This window comes from Drosophila bipectinata, chromosome 2L (assembly GCF_030179905.1).
Source record: "Drosophila bipectinata strain 14024-0381.07 chromosome 2L, DbipHiC1v2, whole genome shotgun sequence".
Classification (NCBI taxonomy): Eukaryota; Metazoa; Arthropoda; class Insecta; order Diptera; family Drosophilidae; genus Drosophila; species Drosophila bipectinata.
This window is the reverse complement of record NC_091736.1, coordinates 14,317,387-14,333,645: the sequence shown is the minus strand read 5'-3', so window position 1 is coordinate 14,333,645 and position 16,259 is coordinate 14,317,387. Positions and strand designations below refer to the sequence as shown.

General features: G+C 37.6%; 1 protein-coding gene across 1 annotated transcript in view; it reads right to left on the bottom strand.

The window, feature by feature from the left end:
* The window catches only part of Hr38 (Hormone receptor-like in 38), a 29,829-nt gene extending 15,681 nt beyond the window's left edge, over window positions 1–14,148 (bottom strand). Inside the window, exon 1 of the mRNA XM_017241876.3 lies at window positions 14,081–14,148. The gene's annotated coding sequence lies outside the window, so the exon portion shown is untranslated. The remainder of the gene's footprint in view (window positions 1–14,080) is intronic.
* Window positions 14,149–16,259: the final 2,111 nt, after the last annotated feature.

The following is a 16,259-nucleotide window of genomic DNA, read 5'->3' as shown; positions in this document are numbered from 1 at the left end:
GCTGAGGAGGGATACTATGTATACTATACGTACATCGATGAGGAGGCGGTGTGCCTACAATAACAATTAGCTTGGCATTTTAATATGCATTATTGCTGTGAAAAGATCGCAAACTGATTTCACCGCAAAGGCAACACAGACAGCACTTGGCAGAAGAGTCACGACTTTTTCTTAAGCAGGACATGGAGGAAGCCATCTCCATATGCGTTGTTTTATTTTTTTGTTTGGGTATTTTCTTTACCAATTGGTTAAATTTGGCAAAGGGGGAATCTTAATTATACAATTAATTTGTTGAGGCATGCAAAATGAATGTTATGGGTTTCTTGAGTTTAAATTTGGTTTGAAAAAAAATCTCTCTTCTGAAGAAATGTTTAATTTACATCAGAGTCAGCAGGTACCAAAAAATTAACAAATCAAAATGCTGCTAATAAATTCCTTTTTAGATTATTTATATAAAACATTTTTAGATTTGTTAATTGCTTGCTTTGATTAGCTTTGCAATCTAAATAAGTAAACCGACACAAAAACAATAAAAACCACAGATAGACAAAAAAAAACTTCCAAAAACTACTCTAAAAAAAACTGTGTTAAAAAATAATGATAATCTAACCGTTGACAGCTCACTGAACACCGACACGCAAAATAAAGCTGTAAGAACATAGCACAGTTGGTTCTTTTTTTATGTTTCTTGGTTTATGGTTTTTGGATAAACCAGTTAACGATGATCCGAGCTGAATCCATGGGAAGCAACAAACAAATAAAAAAACAGCATGAAAAATAGCGCCAAAGACAAATAAATTGATTACAATTTAAAGCTGCCGCTGCTGTTGCGGCAGCCGAGGCTTAATTTAGTCAAATCAACGCTTTTGTGGAAGAAGAATGTCTCTGAATCTTGTGTGTGGTTTTTTTTTTAGCACATTTTCAAGCAACTGGTCATTCGGCGACTCAGGTCTCAGTCTCGGCCAAATGAAAGCAAAAGCAAAGCAAGAGTTTAGCGCACGAGCAAAGCAAAATCAAGTATAAATCACTGTGCTAACACAAGTCACAGTTATGATATTGCAAAAAAAAATGTGTATATAAAAAATAAAAAATGAATAAAAAAAATATATTAAAAAAAAGAACAAGCACAAGCCAAAAAAGTAGAAGCAGGGCAAATGATGCGACGCATGCGCAGCGCGTTTCTGCAGAGTTTTTGTTCTTTTGGGTGATTTTTTAAAATACTCTATTAAAAAGCTAAATTTAGTTTAATCTAAAGTAATAAACGATTTATTTTTAACTGATAAGAGTCTAATATATAAACTTATTGTATTTCTGCTAATTCAAGAAGCTTCTTAGCTTTTTGCTTTTCAAAAACAAAATATGCTTAAACCACATTTTCTCTTCTATAAGAATATCAAATAATATATCTTATTTAACCCAAAATTTCAAATACAAAATATTTCTTAAATTTTCCTAAACTTTCAACTCAAAAAACTCTTAAGAGTATTTAAAAGTCTATATTTAAAATGGTGGTTTTGCTTTGCTTTTTACGCCAATCAAACTGCTGCGTTTTTGGTTCTAAGATCGCATCGTATTGGTATTATTATTTTTTTTATTTTTAGGGGTTAGCTGGGCGGGGAGTGGGTGCTATATGGGGTCATAAATTCAGAGACTAACTATAGAAGTGGACTGAACCGAACCGGTTGGATCACTTTTACTCTCATCGTTAGCGAATTGCCGACATTGCCCAGTTGCCGGATTGTCGGATTGCCGGATTGTTGGATTGTCGGTCGCATCTCATGAGTTCTCGTATCGTTCGTTTGTGTCATTTTTGTGCAAATGCGCTGCGCCGTAAACCAATTTTAATTTATGCTAATTGTTCCAACTTGGCAACGTCAATTGGGCGACAGCACGCGAGAAACTCACTCAACTTCGATTCCGAAATCATTGGCAATTTTATTTGATGTTTTTTTTTTTCTTCTTCGTTATATAGTTTTAATTTTGACTCCACTTAATTGGAAGCCGAAATTTGTTAGACCTTCGCAGATTGCGATGTAACCAAAAGTTGGAAAAAAAATGTATAGCATTTTTTGTACGCATTTCTTTGGCTGAGATCTCGGATTGATGCACAAGGTCGGAATCGGTGTCGCTTGATCGATGCACAATTGCCGGCAAGTGATGGCTGTTTGTGACGATTTGACGATCAACCATCTAACGATTCACCGATCCATCGACTCACCGATTATGCTGATTGGATTGGAAACTCACACACTGACATGGGAATGGGTTGGGGGGAAATAAAAAATATTAATATACAAACTTGCCCCATAATTCAAAGCATTTTATTTTTATTGTATTAAGTTAAAGATTTTTCCCCTCTTTCTGATGGCGTGTTAAATGCATAACAAGGTTCTTGTTTCATCCGTTAGATCCGCAATCGAAAACGGCACGGCTATTTCTCTCAATTTACACACGTATTTCTATCTTGGCCATAAATCATTCAGTGCTGTGGGAATCGAAGTGTATCTTGGAATATCGGAATCTGTATCTGTATCTGTATCTGCGGCTGCTGCTGGTGCTCTCTGGAACTGAAACTCCAAGTGAAGCTGGCGAAAAGTTCAATGTTAAAGGCAGCGGGGCAACGAGACAAAAGAATTTGCCACAGTTCAAAGCATCATTCATTATCCAATTGTGATCGAGCCAGAAGACCGTTTACGTTTAGACCGTTAACAGTTAACTGGGCAAGTCAGCCAAGTTCCAGCCAAAAAGCCAAAGAGGTCTAAACAAATTGAATATCCAAAGCGAAAAATCCCAAAGAAACTGGGCGCGTTTCGGATCTGCTATTTGTCTTAGCCTTTGTCTTTCGATATTGTTTGCTTTAGTTTGTTTAGGTTAGCTTGTTACCAATTTTTTTTTGTGTTTATTTTGTTTATTTGTGGTTCAAGGCTTCTGATTTGACAGTGACTCAAAGGATTTTTTTTATTATTTAATTAAATTAAGGAGCGGTAATATAGTAAGGTTAGGAAATTGTAAAAAACTCCTCAACTTGTAAGTGATTTTTCTAATAATCCTCCCATATTTCTACAACAATAAAGTCACCAAAAATCCATAAATATATTTCGAATTAAAATCAAATATTTCATGGATACGGTTTTATCAGCTCTTAATACATAAATGTCATATCGTTAATCGATTAATGAGATTTGCTCTGCATTTCGAATGCGCTGATTTGTCACAAGTCGGAATTTAATAGTGCCATAATTTAAGCCAAAACCTGTAGTCACGACAATTATTTAGCTACCAAATGAACGTATTTAGCTGCGTATTATTATTTCTGAAGAGAGTTAATTAAAACGATTGCAAAATAAATGTGACAACGAGGAGGATGAATCGCTTGGCTAGAACAATACCTTAGGGAAACGTTTGGGGTTTTTTTTTTTGTAAGCCAAGTTAGCCACAAAAGTGAAGGCTTCTTCGGCCAGAGATACCAAGTGGAGCTGCAGCTGGAACATCACTGCCATTTGGTCAGTTAGAGTCTGAGAACTTTCAAGTCATTTTCAGATACAAAGATACATATGCACATGGTACCTGTGTAATGGCTGGATTTTCTGTATGGGTATGTTTAAATTTTATTTGCTGTCTGGCACATCGCAATCGAGTTCGTTGACGGCTTTTAAGCATCTGCAAAATGTAACTAAGAGCCGTATTTCTACTTCTTGGTCTTAACTGGCAGCGGCTTTAATTGAGTATATATGAGAATGAGAATATTAGATTTTCAAGGCCAGTGTCCGCTTAGTGCGGCTTATGGCTTAGTTTTGCAATCACGAAGATGCCTGGGGACTTGGCGGGGAGACGGTAAGTTGAAGTTGCAAATGGAGATGATGGTGGGTGCCCCCATCAGGTAACTAGAACACAATGCGGGCATTTGGATAAACGACCATGTCAGGGGCTTAGATAAGGGGGTTTTATACAGAATCCCTCTCTAAAAATGCAATCAAATTAAAAAAAAATAATGCTTAATTTTTTTATTTACTGTTAATTTGTTTTTTAAAAGCCACTAATTAAATTCATTATTATGATGAATATAACGCAAAAATAATTAAACATTTTTATGATCCACCAAACAGTTAGTCGAGACACCAAATGAGCTGCTAGGATCATAAAAGCGAAGATACAAATATAGAGATCCAGGCTGAATTAATGTGGAGATTCATCGGGCAGAATGACTAAATGTATATTCTCTTAGTAGCCAATAAATTTACCGCTTAATGGAGGTGGAGATTACGCTTGGGGGCGCCGCAGAAATCACACACACAATATTTAGATCCTGTTCTGAGAATCAGATTGTAATTTACTCATAATGTCTGGCTTTGCATTTGCTTGCAAGGTGTGACAAGCAAAATAAATAAAAATGCTTTTATGTGATGTTAATGAACAAGAAGTGTCTTCTATTCAGAAAAGTATTCAAAACATGTTACTTGATATCCCATTCGTACATATTTCTGCATACCTATTTGTCTGAAAAACAATTGTACTCAGCAAAAAAGAAGACGTAGTAGGAGTCGATTAAATCAAGAATTTAAGGTTGAACCACAATATGACTTCAACGAAAGCAATATCTTCAATACAATTTAGCAGATTTTTGGGAGGAATACCTTAAACGATTTGTGGATCGATTCTCTTTCAATCTGCATCAAAATCCCACAACGAATTATTTTTAAGATTTGTTGTCAAATTTTCTGGATGGTCCCCTTCAAAAGTGTGCAAGAATGCATGGAGCCACAATATGGTCCCCAGCGATGGCCATATCTTTATCAATTATTATCCGATTCTTGAACGGAATACCTAAAACGATTTGTGAATCGAGTCTCTTTCAATCTGCATTAAAATCGCAGAAAAAATTATTTTTAAGATTTTTTGTCAAATTTTCTTGCACTCTGGTGCAAGAAAGCATGGAGCCACAATATGGTCCCCAGCGATGGCTGGGGGACTTTGTCAATTCTTATCCGATTCTTAAATGGAATATCTTAAACGATTTGTGGATCGATTCTCTTTCAATCTGCATCAAAATCCAAGAACGAATTATTTTTCAGATTTTTTGTCAAATTTTCTGGTGGGTCCTCTTGAAAAGTGTGCAAGAATGCATGGAGCCACAATATGGTCCCCAGCGATTTGCATCAAAACTTAGAAACATATATTTTTAAAAAGTGTTTATCACAATTTCTGGAGTACCTTTGCTAAAATGAATGTGTTAACCCCCTGTGGAGGCTATATAATTATAATACCTCTTGCAAGTGTATAAGCAGCCAAGACCATATATCTTCAGAGTTTATCGTCTCAAAATCTTTAGAATAGCTTCCCGTGGACGTGTTCTCTGCTAATCGATTCATTTATAATTGCATTTATCACACAACTCCCCATTAGTTATGCCTGACAAGCTCCCAAAAAAGGGGGGAAAAGAAACGAGTAATCATAAAAGAAATCTATGGTCATATATAACAATTTAAAATTATAAAAAACTTGTTATACTCCAGCTGCAGGTTGCATATCTTTGGGTTTTGGATGAAACATATTTGATTAGCTCATTGGCTCATTTTCATCACAAAGGCGAAAGCTAAGATCATAAAAGTGAAAAAAACGCAAGAGAATAATAAAATAAAACGAAAATTCTATTCTTTGTGTTCTAACAAACAGCAGAGACAATAATTTCTCAAGGTCAGTCAAATGTTTGAATCACGATTCAGTTTTTATATTAGCTTATATAAAAATGTATCTCAAACATTTTAAAGTCAGGAAATGCGCGCCCAGAATTTATGAATTCAAACGCAAATATACATACTAGTTTAAATTCAGTTTTCTTGATTATAAAATTGGAAATAATAAAAAAAAATTTGTCGGAGAACAAAATGCAGATTAGCTTATACACTTTTGTGTTGGCCAACTCTCTGGGGTTGCGTTAGCCACTTCGAGTCCGTTATTTTAATTGCAGTGTTCTGAATTTTAGCAACAAATTTATGGCACCAAGCTCAACCCAAAAAAAGGAGAGAAGAGGCAAACAAGTAGTCTGAAAAATGCAAAAACCGGCTAAATTCGAATTATGGAAATTTAAAGATGTATTTTATAACCCAAATAACAAAAAAAAAACGTGAAATAGAAGAGAGAGACAGATACTCGTTGTATTTGTTTGTATGACTGAAGAACGCGTTTTGCATTGAATGCTTGATGTCACTGGTGGCTGCTATTTGACAATCTTGTCACACATCCACCTCTCTTTGAAGAAACCCAGCGACTCCGTCTGTGTGTCTTGTGTTTGACTTGGTAATGAGACATGCTCGCTGTCGGTGCTTCAATTAAGCCAATCTTGATGAGGCTGATTGCGATGCCATCTTAGCCTCCTCACCGGCAACTTGCATCCAAAGATTTTTTTATATTTTTTTTCTAGTAATTGCCAAGCTACTGAAAACCAACATCGGATCAATGTTCATGGAGCATTTAATTGGCTATTTAATTGCTGGACAAAAAGTTTTGTTTATGTTTCCTTTTGGCTGTACTCCCACACGTGGTATACTTAATATTACGCATACGCCAAGTGAGACGGCGTGCGACGTCGTTCTTTGAAGCTCGTGCTTTTGTCTCGCTTCCGTCTTGACGTCATCAGTTCTATTTGGGTCTTGGCAACAGCCAAGAGCCACGAATAGTCCTGCGTGGCTTTATCGATCCGCTGTGAACCCCAAGTCGAGTGCAGCCGCAGTCCAAAGCCAAGGACGTCATCAGTTTCAAGTGCGTGCCACACAAAAAAAAAAACACGTGTGTATATACATATGTAGTTATATACCTAGGACATCATATATGTACAGTTTATACATGTGTCTGTTGGCGTGGTCTGGCCTGGCTTTGATTTGTGTTAACTCCGTGAGTGTTTTTGGTCTTTAATTATATGACTTTGGCACGAGCCCCCCAAGTCTGAAATGTTTTTTGTTTTTTTGTGAGTTGTATAATTGCATGTCTTTCTATTTAGTTGTTTTTTCTCACTTTTTCTTGTGTTTGTTTTTGTTTTTATTTTGTATGTTGCATGTCTCAAGAGACGCAAGACGGTTCTTTGACGCATTTCCCCCACAAGAGGCAGTCTACTTTTTTGATTAAGCTATGAATTATTGGTTACAGCTAAGCTTGGCTGGGTTCTCATTAAATATTGATTGGTTATAAGTAGGATAAGGATTTCTTTTTAGGTTTCTAAGAGAGTTTTATGTTAAGAAATTTATCTTCAAGCGATTGGGATTGGCAGGTTCTTTAAATGAAAGAATAAAGTTTAAAAGTATTTCCTAAAAACTAGTTCCTGGCTAAAATATTAAACTATGTATTTTCAAATCTGCTTTAAAACTGCCTTTCTAAACGATTTCTTTCTCCTATTTAAACTACTAACTATCTTGCTTAAATTTAGCCAACACTTCTCAAGGTCGTCGAGCAAAAGTCCCAGCCGTAAAATAACCAAACTCAAAGTTTTGTGCTAAAAGAGGGCGTGTTATATCAACCATCCGCAGTGGTGGCCACCTCCAAAAGAAGGAAGAAGGGGAGGTGTATTCCATTTGGTATCTACAAGTGTGAAATCATCATGGGGGGGCCAACACAACAACAAGAAAGGGAGAAAAGCAGAGCGAACCTCAAACGACCTTGGGGCAACTTACGCCACGTGAGAGTCATGAGGCACTCTCCGGGCAAACAAAGTGGGTGGTGGTGTTGGGTGGCTTCAGCTTTTAATTCCCAGCTGATGGGTAGAAAGACAGAGAAAGAGGGCGACAGAATGACGACCCCGACCTAGAGTCCTGTATCCACAATGACGTCACAACGCGTCAATGTGTTTTTTGTTGCAGGCCTTCCAGGGGGTGTATCTTGTTATACTCATTTTTGGCTAAATGACGATTACGCCATCAAAAACGGTAAGGAGAAACTTTTTCCTGCTGGGCTTCGATTTTTCCCTGCCTGATTTTTATTTTTGTTGGATTTGCAGTGCCAGCTTAAAAATAGTTTGTGGCCCAAAAGGGCGTTGTTTTTTTCACAGTTTCAGCTTTAAGCCAGCAGAGCCAGCAGGCTTAAACACCTCGTGAGCCTGGTCTGTCTTTCTGTGGGCCGTCCAAGCTGCCAATCAAAAGAAGATGCCACAGCTTCATGCCACAATCCTCAAGAGCGCCAAACAGCACATGCAACATGCTAGCAAACAAGTTACGCGCCAAAACATGAAATAAACAAGCCAATTGACAATGTGGTCGAAATCACAAGGAATTTAATGGCAAAATAATACTACGAATTTTAAATGCACTTTTGGGTTTTCGTGGTAAGTATTTGAAAACTAGCTACTTTAATAAGTTTCAGTTTATGAAGGCTTTTAGAGCCTACTTAAATATGCAATTAGTTTTCTGTTGATTCCAGTCTTAACCATTAACTGAAATGATAATTATTTAAGAATAAAAATCATTTGAAAATAAATTAAATAGTCCTTGGAAATTTAAAAGTAAAAACCACAAACCTCATTTAGATAGAAGGCAACGAAAATTTGTAAAAGATCTTGTAATTTATTTTATTTCTTTCTCGTTAGTAGTTGCTTTTCCTCTTAGACAAGAACCGGCCAGTTAGACGAATCTTCTAAGCCCAAAGACCAAATCCAGCCAGAAGCAACTCAAACTATTAGCAAACAATTTTTTCTTTGATTACAACACCAAAATACACATAAACACGCACAAGGAAAGGAGGTTGGGGGGAGGAAAAACTTGTTAACTGCAGCTTCTTTTTTAAGGTTTTTTTTTTAACGGCATCTTTTTTTTATAATTTTTTATTTTTACACAACAGTGCGAACACATTCGTCAAGGTGGCGAGGTGGCAAGATGGCAGAGCTGGCATAGGAAATCCAAACAGCGAAATAATTAAAATAATAAAATTAACCAAGCAAACATTATGGACAATAAATTTTCTTGGTTGATGTTCATCTTTTTTGTGCCGATTTTTCTTTTTGGTTATAATTCTTAACGTGTTTTTGGAATTTTCTTGTTTTGATTGGAATTTATGGCCGGGCCTGTTCTCGCTGAAATTTGTCAAGAGTTGTGTAATGTTTTTTAGTTGCATTTAATTACAGCCTGAATGATTTGAATGGTTTTACATTTTTTTTTATAGAGATGGTATAAGTGGTGTTACAAAATATTAACACTGCATTGTAAAATCTTTTATATGCATTTCAAATAGGAATTAGTCGATGCATCATTAGCTAACTTTTACAAATTGCTTAAAACTTCTGAGTTTGAAGACGAACGGATTCAAGGCAATTAAACGGAAATCTCTAACGAAAAACCTCAAAAATCAAATCAAAGCCATCAAGCTCATCAAGTGCATGGCAAAATTAAGAAATAACCAAAAAATTCACAAGAAAAACACATACAAGAGGCCAACGGCCAGGCAATCCAATCAGTTTCAAATTAAGGTTTACATATGCGAGTATGCCGCCAGCAGCCTGCCACTCGAAATTGTCCAACAAACAACAACAAAGTAACCAAAATATCAGAAACAGCTAGCAGAGGGGAGTGGAAGAGGGAAGGGTGGGCGGTTGGTAGGAAAAACTTTGTCTAAAGGAAAAACCTGCTGTCCGATGTCCAATGTTGGATGAACTCTGGCGACGCCTTGCCAATGCATTCCCCCATATACCGCTGATTTTCGGATGATAATGATGATGGTGGTGGTGCTGGTGGTGGTGGTTGTGGTGCTGGTGATGCTTAGCCTAACTTGGCTGACTGTCTACATGTTCTTGTTGGATGCCACTGGTGTGACATCCTCAAACGCCTCGTGATTTGTGGCCATTGCCCCCAAAAGGGAAAGGAAATTGCTAAGAAATCGAAATCAAAACAAACGTGGCTGAAGAATGTTGCACAAAAAATGCAGGAAATCGACTAGGAAATACCTAAAAATATTTAAATTATATATTCCTATAAATTTGTTATAAAACAATATGTTCCAAAGAACCACTTTTCAAAGAAGTCAATACCTTAGGCTGAAAAAACACTCTTATTAAAAACTTTTTCAAAATCCTACACCAAACCTTTATAGAAAGAAGAATCCAAAACCTATTAAAAAATCCCTCAATTAAACACAAACAATGCGGAAAGAGACTTGAAATAATTTCGATGACCTGCGACGAGTTCTATTCCCGATTTTAGATAGAAATACCTTCGAATTGGGCATCGACCTGTTGACAAAATCGAAGTGAAAAGTGAAAAGGGGGTCTGAGACATGTTGGAAATAAATAAAAAGAAGCTGGCTAATTACGCGGCAATTGTTTAAATTTAAAATAAAACAAACGAAATTAGAAATAATTTGAACAATGCAGAAGCCGAAGCAGAAGAGAAAACAGTTTGCAAGGAATTTACGCTTTCCGTATTTATTTTTACTTTTATTTTTTAATGTTTTTTTTTGTAGATGGGATCGTGTGAACCAATTGAAGAGTAGCACAGTGATTGAACGAATACAAGTCGATTAATAACGAAACATGCTCACAATCAATATAATAAATACAATTAATCCAGGCAAACCATAATTATTACGTAATTGAGGTGGGCTAGCCCCTTGATTTGTATTGTCTTGATAAAAAAAAATTCGAAAACGAGGGGGAACTGGAACTAATGCTGGTCCATGGACTATAGTCTGTGGCTTGCTGATGACTCGGCCATCGATCAGCGAAGAAGACAATAATGGCAACACCCCTGACTCTACATTTCGTTATAAAATTCGCATAAATCAACACAAATAATTAAGCAGTCGCAGAGCAGTCCCCCAGAGACGCTAATATCTCAAGAGTTTCCTCTATCCATCCATCCATCTGTCCAGACGCGGGTCTCTAGACAAAAATAAATAAAAAATCCCCAAACACAAAAAAACACAAATTAACAAATTCACTTTTTTGTGGTCTTTAGTTATTCGCATAGTGCGAAAATGGGCAACAAAACGGCCAGACAAGATGATTTCAAGTGTATGTTGAGATAGGTTGGAGATGGGTTTTAAGATTAAGATTAGAGTGAGTTAAGCCCATAAAGAGAAAAGCTAAGAAGTATTTGTTTAAAATTATGGCAACGAAATGGGGATAAGTATATTTAAGTAAATTGCTGACGTATTTCAAAAGTTGTGTTAGTAAAGGCTCAAAAAAAGAAGCATTGGAAGTTATATTCTTATAATAATAAACACCCATCCAATTGATCATTACAAGCCCCAAGAACAATGATTTGTTGGACATGGAAAAATGTTTACATCCTAACCATGTTAGTAGGCTACAAAGCTAACGCCTTTGTATACACCTGTGCCTCTGAGCAACGTGCAGCCAAAAATGTATATATATTTTACGTAAAAACACAAAAACAAAGAAACTCTTGGATGGCGACTACTGGTCTTGGCAGCCGTCGGAGTTTTGAGATAGAGTTAAGATACCATAGACGAGGGGGAATTATATTTTTATTTTTATTTATTTTTTTTGGGTATAGAGTATAGGGTATCTCCATGAGCAATGGCCAAAAGCGGCAACAATCAACAATGGCCATCCCGACAGCTGCCTCGGAGATAACTCACAACGCACCCGACGGATCGTGAATAGCTATACAATAGGAGTAGCCTAGGCTGTACCAGGTATATGTATCTTTTTCGGTTGTCATAGATATGTGAGTATTTTATATTTTTGCATCATTTATCAAGCTCATTTTGCTGTTAGTTTAATCAGAGAGGGAAACACTGCCGACGATCATAATGATCATTCAGTCAGTCAGTCAGGAAAGTTTATCAAAAAAAGGATAGAAAAAAAACTGCATTAAACAACTTTATACAGTATGTGGTTAAGACGAATGTCTTATATTCGCTTTGGGCCATGTTGAAATGCAATTGGCTACGCCCAGGAGATGTTGCCATGTTCAACGGGCAACGGGGCGTATGAGCAATCAAATCAAATGAAAGAGTAAAAGGGGAAGTAGAAACAATATTTTCACACGCCCTACAGTGTATAAAAAATAAAAACAAAGCCAAAAAAATAACCAAAAAAGACTAAAAGAAATAAATAAATGCTCAGAGGATGACTAGCGATTATTTTAAAAGCATTTTGGCCAACTCATCTGCTTTGCTCTCAAACTGCAATAGCGTCATTAGCACGTGGCCAATAAGACAAAAAAAAACTACAAAAACAAAAATAATAATAAATAATATAACATATTCAGATATTCTGATCTAATTATGATATATATAGACAGCGAGAGAGCGCGAAGAGGCAACTGACGCAGTTGCATTTTAAAAACAAAAATAAAATTTCGTCATCTCAGGAATGGTTGGCTAATTTTGATGACGTTTTCTGCACTCGTGCCCTGGAATACTATATACTTGGTGGCTATACTATATAATCCGTTAAACTGTCTACAGTGTATTGGATTCAAGCTCATGGCCACCCTGGCGTCATATATGTAGTTTCCTTCTCGGCCGAGTATTACGTATACGTAATGTATGCACCTCACCTGGTCATATGTTCTGAAAATTGTTATTTTGGCTTTGTTTTTTGGCGCCAATTGGCCATTATTTAGCGTCTATTTTTAAAGGGTTGATGGGGTTATTTGGTAATAATAATGGGATTAGTTCTCAGGGGAAAAAAAGAGCTTAAACGCTGAAACCTATGCTAATTCCTATTGCTATTAGGTTTAGGTGAAAAACGAACTACCTTTTAGTTATAAAACTAACCACACCGTATTAAATGGCCAACTACTGGCCGGCTTAAGAAGCGGCTAACAACTCGGTAACCGATTTTGGCCACAACAAATGAATTGGCAAAGCCTTTCAAGCCGTTACCAATTCCACACCAGCAGCGATTAACCGGGCTCACTAAAACGGACCCTGCCATGCCGCCTTACCCCCTTGGAGACTGATTCTCCCACAACACCCATGCATGCTTCTGGGCCCCTTTTTGTACAGAAAACGGCTTACGGCTATGTCAATGCCACCATCGATCTTCCTCTTAGTCGGTTTTGTGCTTAATTCGATGGGGTTTTTATTTTGTTATTGAATGTTATTAATAAAAATGCATTGGCGGGTATCCCTAGAAATAAAAGAGTGTATATCTATGTATCTATGTGTGTGTTTCCCTCGTTTTTTTTCTTTCTTTATGGGTAGGTGTGTACATGTGTGCGTCTGGGTATGGGTATTTGCAGTGTTTATTGTGCAGCTTATAAATCATTTTGCGTCAGGCTGCGTCCGCTGCCGTCTGCTGCCACTGCGCCGCTTTGCTGACGCTGGTAAACATGTGTACACCAACAACAACAACAGCAAAATATCAATAAAACAACAACAAAAGCAACAACAGGTCGACAGAGAAGAAGACCAATATACACACTCGCACAGGTATTATGCATAATTCTGCACACAATAATGCAGTAACTAAGGTCGAAATGGTAGGCTTTTTGTTAAAAGAAACGAGGTTTTTAGTTAAATTTTTTAATCAAATTTAAATTTAATTTTAATTATTAAAAATACAAAATAATATTTGTAATTAGAATCAAAATAAAGTTTAACAAAAAGGCTATTTAGTTAAAATGAAAGTAAAATATTGATTTTATTTTAACAATTGTACTTGAAAAAAGTATAAAAACTCATCCCTAACTAATTAACTAATTCCCCTTCAAAAAAATCAAAAACCCATCTACCATTTCAAACATAATTGTACATATTTTTTCTTATATACATTTTTGTATCTATTTTTTGTTTTTAATTTTCACAATTTTTATGATGCGCTGGAAGCACACTTCATGCAAAAAAATTTATGTCGTCATTGTGCGTTGTCTGGCCCCCGAGCCACGCCCCCCTTGTTTTTGTCTTGGCCAGCCCTCGGGCGGATTAGGCAAACGTCAAACGGTAAACAGTTAACGGAATGCTGCCGCTTCTTGAGAGATTTGGCAATGGGCGCCACATATTGCGTATACGCCGGGTATACGTATGTGATTAGCAAATTAGAAAGAAAAACTCGAAAAAAATATATAAAAAAACAACTTAAAACACTAATAAAAATATGCAAATAAAAAAAATTAAAAGAAAAAATACATACACGTATTTCCATTGGCAAAAAATGCGGTGTGATTGCCGGTGGGGTTGGTGGGGGAGTCGATGGAGGAACTGCAGCAGGCCAGGTGAGTGATATCGCAACCGTCGGGAAAGAGATTGCGGCAAGGATAAATCAATGGTGGCAAGGGCGGTGGCAATGAATGTGGCTGGAGTTGCTGCTGCTGTAGATGTGGCTGCTGGTGGTGTGGCAGGTGTTGCAGTGGCTGGTGTGTTTGTGGGTGTGTGTTTAGGTTTGGTCTATAGCAGGAATTGTTATTGATCTCGTGATACAGACTGCTCTCGTAGTGCAGTGAAGCTTCACACTTGATGGCCGGCTGCAGCAGTTCGATTGCCTCCCGATGATTGTTGCCGCCTTCTTGCTTCACCACAATCAGTGAGGCAAGGCGATCGCGCATTATAGACCCAAAATATAATATTCTTATACTATATGAAGGACAGTCAAGCAAACAAAGAACACAACACGACACACAACACAAAGTTATAACACAAAGACAGGTAACACACCTGTTCGGCGCCCTGAACGGCGCTTGTGATCCAGCACGGCGGCAATAGAAATATTCTTTTCGTTTTTTGCTTTCTTCCTTTCTAATGGTTCTGGTCGGTGGAGTGTCCTTCCTGGTGACTTCTATGATGGCTTCTATAATCAGGCTTCATTTCGCCTAGCATGTCCTTGCCTCAGCTGTTTTGTGTTGTTGTGTGTCCTTAGACTTGAACTTGCTGAAAGTTTTTTTTTCCGATTTTTTTTCAGGATTTTCGGCTTGGAGTTTGCGCAGAAAGGAAATAAGGACGTAAGCGAAACTGAGGACGTAATGATTTACGCACGTTCTAGTATATATTTCTTGTGTATATATATAAATAGATGTTGTAGTAGTAGTAGTAGGAGGCACAAGGACGTTTCTTAAACTTAAACACACGCACACGCACCAACTTTCACTCGCGAGCACCACAAAAATTATTATTATTGTTCTATCTTCAGCACGTGATGGTACAAATCCTTACTTTTTGTTTTTTCTCAAAATAATTTTCTCATAAAAGTTTTCCAAAATCGGAATTTTCCACAAAAATATATAATCTTTACTTGTTATGTCTCTCAAAAGGCTCACAGACGAAGTCGAGAACAAATATTACACATACGCAGTGTTGTCAACCGGCTTCCGTTTCCGCATAGAATCAATAAGCAACAACAACTTGTTGCAATTGTTTAACACTCGGGGATTTCTTTTATTTAATACTGAACGCGATATTTAATTAGAATTTTTTATTATTTTATTTTAGTTTGGAGGGAAAGAGCTAGCGAAGATGATGTAGAATTGTTTAGTTTGGAAAATTGTGAATATTTGGATTTAGTTTCTTGTACGATTGAGCCTTGGCTGGGCTGCTGGGTAAAGTTGTTAACAATGCGGCGTCTGTGACGCGACTGAACTTATCTTTACGGTTACACGCGACTATATTCAAAGCGTCGCCGTGCTCACAAAAGCAGCGCTGTGGCGTCGCCGTTTGCTTCGCTCTCGGTTCAGTTTATTTTTTGTTTTTATTTTTGCCACTAAGCCAGAGAGAGAGAGAGAGAGAGAGAGCGAGAGTGAGAGTGACAGTGTGCGAGGGGGACACAGCGACGGGATTCGGGAGGAAACGGGACACGACCTACCTTTTTGGCTTAGCCGCCTGGCTATTACGTCATTGCAGCCATGGCAACAACAACTATAAAGTCAGCTCGTGCGAGGAAAATCGATGACGTCGTTGTTAGAGCGCCTGCGTCGGAAAATTGCTTTGCTTTCGTGCTCCCCTTCCGCCCCTCCCCCTCTGTGGTGAAAACAGTGCAGTAGGACATTTCCCGAGCGAAAGGGAAAATGAAAACGAAAACGGAAATTATTTGCGTCATAAAACAGACATTGGCCGTCTCTTTTCCACATTGTTGAGATTTATTCTCTTCCTTTTCCACCTGCTCAGCGGTGGTCTCACCTCACACCTCCCACTGGCACAACCGCATACCGCCCACTAGTCGCCCCAGCCCCCAACCCGCCTCTTTTTTCTGTGTGGGCATCTCTGTGCATATCATTTCACACGGAGGAGCGACCAGGACTTACTCCACAGGATATCGCCGTGTGGGCAGATTCGCGGAAGTATCCACCAGATTTCAGGGAATCTGTTTTTGTAGAATGTTT